The 5,359-nt window shown below is 40.0% G+C and overlaps 1 long non-coding RNA gene across 1 annotated transcript; it reads right to left on the bottom strand.

The window, feature by feature from the left end:
* Positions 1–1,561: 1,561 nt before the first annotated feature.
* LOC108445325 lies at positions 1,562–3,032 on the bottom strand. The gene is made up of 3 exons (XR_001860142.1): positions 2,994–3,032; positions 2,455–2,659; positions 1,562–2,131 (listed from the first exon to the last, which is right to left on the bottom strand). It is a non-coding gene; the product is annotated as an uncharacterized LOC108445325 (long non-coding RNA).
* Between the last annotated feature and the right edge of the window lie 2,327 nt (positions 3,033–5,359).

Raw genomic sequence — 5,359 nt, 5'->3', positions numbered from 1 at the left:
TCTGTTTTTCTCTTCCCTATCCTTTTAGATGTGGATGAACCAGTTTGTGTCATCGGTGAAAGGATACAGGCATTGTTTGCTCTAATGCCTTGATAGTATTCCCTGAGGGACTGGCCTTTTTCACTCTTTTCTTCCTCCTCAAGAACTGAAGTCTCATTTCTCATACAAGAGATCAAGAGGGCACAAACACTTGGCTCCCAGGTGGCACAGCTCATCATCATACAGCTCTCTGTGGAGACTTAAGGCTAGTTATCACAGCCAAAAAAAACAAGGAGACATTTCTCTCAGAGCAAAGTGACAATCCTCAAACGAGCTGTTTTCTGTAGAAGTTTCTATGTGGTCTCACATTTCATTCAGCTTGCCAGCCAGAGCACAACATTTTTAGCAGTTCAATTCAATGTACTGGCAATATATTAAAGAATTTATTTGATTTTGGTGCTGTTGATATTTTTGTTTCACTTTTCATTTACATCTGGACAATGCTGTTAACTCCTTCAGCCAGGGATTTCATTCTTACTATCTAAATAAAAAGACAACAAAAATATTTCAATCTCTTTTTACAGTCAGGGACTACATCCAGAACTTTTGAAGAGGTTTAAAGGAGGAAGAAGACAGGAGGGCCAGCTGTTCTCTTTTATTTTTTTTTTAATTTTTTTGGTAAGTACTGGATTTCCTAGGTCATTACATAAAAAAATTATTCACATTCCCATCCGTAACAGCCACGAGCATTTTTTTTTGAGCTCATTTAAGTCAACATGTATGTTAGCCATGGTCTGAATGGAGTCTCCTGCTGGAGCAATCCTGCCACGCAGTCATTTCTGAATTGTGTTGCTGCAGCAAACTTCTTAGACTAGGATGTTACCAAATATGCCAAAAATCAGAACAAGAAGCACTGACAGGACTTTTAAGACAGAAAAAATAACTGAAAAATGAGTAAAAGATCTTTCAAGGTCTCCCCCAGTAAAAGCTGCTTTTAATTTATTGCTTTTTTGAGGTTTGGTTTGGGTTTTTTTTAGACCAGCCAATTTATATTAGGAACTAATCTCCTAACTTATGAAGGAGTCCTTTAAACTCCAAGCTTCATGATTTACTTGTTCATTACAGAGGGGTGATTTCAATATCCTTATGTTTCTCATTGTTTTGCATATGGTCATCCATTACAGCAGAAGAAATTACATAAATCCTAAAAGATATTATCATTTTCATATTTAGTAAGCCTGATAAGTTTTCTCTGAGCAGGATGCATGACACAATAAATAAGGAAACTGGATTACAGGAAAGAAATAAAAATATGGAGAAAGAGGAGAGGACAAACAAAGGTGAGGCTATTTTATGTACTGATATAAAAATGAGAGTAGAAGTGCTATTTTTATTTATGGAGGTTACATCTCTCCTCTGAACCCATTAATGATTCACTGCATATGACAGGATTAAAAACAAGGAACGAGTACATCAGCAAGCCCAAGCAGGTAGCCAGATTTCTGACTCTAACAGCCAGCATTTGCAGGAGCCACCTCTCTTGGAAAAGTCCCTGTTCTTTCCTCACAAGAAAAATCCCCAACTGCTTTTGTCCCAAGTGTTCACTTCCAGCTGTGAATGGGAGGTAGCACAGAGCCCTCATCGGACAGCACAGACACCTCTGGCTGCCTTGGCTGCAGATCCCCGAGCTCTGCCAGGCCAAGGGAAAGGTGCTGGAGCCCGACCGTGGCTCCTGGGGACAGGTAATCCCCTCCTACTACTGCAGCTGATGATAGTGGGGGCAGAATGGGAACTGAGTGATCATTGTTGAAAGTACTTTACTTTAAAGAATACCCAGATGGGCCTTTGCTCATAATTTAAATGCTTCAAATTAGATGTTAATGATCATTAATGTTCCCACCAGCATCAAGAGGGCATTTGTCAAAGGCTTCAGTGGGAATGAAAATTATCCCTTAATGATTTTGCCATAACAAGACTTACCTATTTTGCTTTTGCAAGTCATAACTCACAGTCAAATCAACAAAATGTTACAGAATCAAGGCACAGGAACTCAGGAAGTCTTGGATATCACCACTTTTGTCTGCCGGATATGAAATGCCCTTCTCCAGTTTCAGTTTCTGCTGTTGCAATCCAGATTGTGTTGCAGGACATGCTGTTAAACCAACCACACTGTAAATACATTAACACCATCCACCCCCAAAATTGAGGGGGGGTTATGAATATTAGAATGAAAATTACACAAAGCAATCAAAGCAGGACCATTCAATACTGAGCTAACACTCCATCTCATCACATCCTCCTTCAGAGTTCCAGCCCAAAAGGTACTCACACATTCCATTGTGTTTTGCCTCTTACACCACACCCATAAAAAGGGTACCAGTGATGTACAGCCCACCCTGAACAGGATGTGTCACAGGCAGGTCAAGCATACTCAGAGGGGCAAACCTGCATATTTTATATTTAATTTCTACTTACTGTGTTGTGAAACTGCTGTCACATGTGCTTTTGTGCCAATTGTAAAATTCAAAGAAAGCATGTTTTGTCATTCCAGTGAAAATAGTGAGCATGGTGTTCAGAGATTTCTTCTCCAGAAAAGCTTCGGTTGAGTCCAGGACAAGAAGTGGAAGCTGGTACTCAAGAGTTCAGCTTTCCAGTGTTTGGATCAGATCCCACCTGCATTCTGGAAAAGAGATACATAAAATTTTAATAGATTTCATGGAGTCTCTCCACCCCACCAAAAAACAGGATGCTCAGAGTTTGTTACTGTATAGAGTTGTCCAGGTACAGCTATATGATTCATCATGTACCTGTTCTGTTAATTAATTACTCAGTGCTATACAAACCTTTATTATGTATTGCTAGATACTTGCTATTAGATCTGATTGTAAAGTAGAAAAAAAAGACAGATTTTCTAAGTGAAATAAAAAGTTGATATAATCGAAAGTTGTACCTACATGTCTAGAAACTCAGTAAAACATGTACAAATTTTTAAAAAAAGCCAAAAGCAAACTTACTTGAATAAATGGAAAATTTAATTAAAAACATGATGAAGATGGATTCTGTGCATTTTTCAGGATCAAGTGACCTGGAAAAAGACAGTGAAAACTTTGACTAGATAAAAAGTGTTTACTTTGAGAACAAATGAGGAAAAAAAAAAAAGTTCAATAACAAATGTAAGTAATTAAAAATGGAAAAAGAACTTCAAAATAGATCCTAAAAGATAAACTTTGGAAATTATATACCAAATCATATTTGACACTTTATACACAGATACACAATTTTCCCCTTATTAGTGCACGTTTTTTCCTCTTCTAGAGTCACCCAGCCACTTCTGTATCTCAGACACGGTCATTGCCTTTTCCACTTCTGGTCAGTAGTGTTTGCATGGCAGTGGCCTGTATTTGAGACAGAATACCTGCAAAAGACAGGAGATATTCCTGGTTCAGAGAGGCAGCAGGCAGCAAACCCTTTACCCAGCAAAGACACACTTTTCAGAAGAAAAGGACAGTCACTGAATAAGGATACTCACTGCCAAAGCTACAGGACTTTATTTTGTAGAGGCATTACAGACCTTCCCTGTCTGTTTTGAACAACTCTTTCAAGCATGGACTTCATGCATGTCACTAAAGGCCTTCCTCCCTCAGGTAACCTGCCTTTGGTCTAGCATGCATGTTTTCACAGGAAAAGTTTTCCACATTTTCATCCTCATGCCAGTCTGATATTACTTGGAGTGGTTCCCACACCAATTCAAGAATCTCTGTATTTTGCCTGAGATTCTGAAAATTCTGGACTCCAAACTGTAGCACTGAAAGCAAAAAAATCAGCTCCTATTTCTTTCTCACAGTTACAGAGCAACATTACCCACTTCAGTTTCCCCTAATTCTGGCAGAGCAGGGCACCATGAGTCACTCACTACACTCTCTTGCCAACTACTGTTTCGAAGTACAAATCTCCATAAGGGGAAATTAAATATTTCTATAAACTCACCCTTCAAGAGCCAGGAGGACTGTGTTGCTGAGAGTGCTTCTTGACATGGTGCACTGAAAAAATCCCCATAATAATCACTTCAGAGCAATCAGAGAATTTAATCATATTCTAGACCTGTCACTTCCCTTGTTTCTGAGACAGGCGAGTACATTTGTGACATTTGGGGCCTGTTTCTGTGGCCACTGAAGTCAAAGGCAAACTCTCCACTGGTCTGCACAGGCACAGAGCCACTATTGTGTTATAGAGCAGAGCTGGAGTAGCAGAGTGAGGATATTCCTCAGGAGGATAGTTGTGCATAGCTGAACTCCTGATCTTCTCCAGCTATTCTATAAGATAACTTCCAGGGTTTCATAAAATACAAAGAGACAAGCAGTAATAGGATCAAGAGCCACTCTTCTTGAGAGAGGGACCAAATCAAATTTTCCTGATTAATTTACCTTCTGTTGTTCCTCTAAATAAATAAATAAATAAATCAACAACACAACGGCAGAACAAGACAGGCTTAGTCTAGTGTTTAACTAATTAACAGTACTAATTAGTGTTTAATGGCAATGATAATTATTATCATATCCCTCTGAGTCTATTGAGGCTGCCACATCAGTTGGATTGCAATGTTTTCCCTCCCTCTACAACTTTAAATCAGTATCACTTCAAACCTGACAAGATCATTTCATGAAAAGTGATTAGAGAGTCACCTTTATTTCTGTGTTAAACTGAGAAATTCAAAAGCCTCTTTAGGTTGTGGGAGAAGAAACCATAAAGCACCACTTTGAGTTAATGAAATCAGTAATTGAAGCTCTTTTTAGTCACACATAGGCATCATTCTTTAGGTTTTCATTTGAGCCAATCCCAAAGCCAATATTCACAGGCTCTGTGCCACTTGCCCATTGTGTACAACAGAATAACTTAGGTTATGAAGGACCTCTGTAGTCCAACCCACTATTTAAAGCACTGCTACCCAGGCCAGTTTATGCACGGCTTTCTCAAGCCAAGAGACTCGAGACTTAACTATCTCCACCCTCTGGCTACATGTTCCAGTGTTTGATAACCTTCATGGCGAAAAATCTTTTTCCTTATCTCAAACAGGAACCTCATTTCAACTTGTGTTGCTCAGTCAGAGAGATGCATCAGATATCCCCTGTAGCTCAGGACCTGGATGGCAGCACCCTCTCATGGGAGTCCCATCTGGGTTCAGTCCTCTGATGTGCCAAGTCCCCTCTGCGGGTGCTCTTGGCACACTGACACTACCACTGCACAGTTTTAAGCAGAATTTCTGGGCCACTCTGCAGCCACTCTGCCAAGTGCTGCTACAAGCAGGACCTCTGTGCTGGCTACAGGCTGGAGCTGGGCTCTTCCACAGCCTGTGGAGAAGTGCGTGACTTCCCCTGCACAG

Source organism: Corvus brachyrhynchos, unplaced genomic scaffold (genome assembly GCF_000691975.1).
Source record: "Corvus brachyrhynchos isolate BGI_N302 unplaced genomic scaffold, ASM69197v1 scaffold223, whole genome shotgun sequence".
NCBI classification, from domain to species: Eukaryota; Metazoa; Chordata; class Aves; order Passeriformes; family Corvidae; genus Corvus; species Corvus brachyrhynchos.
This window is presented reverse-complemented; position numbering and strand designations above follow the sequence as displayed.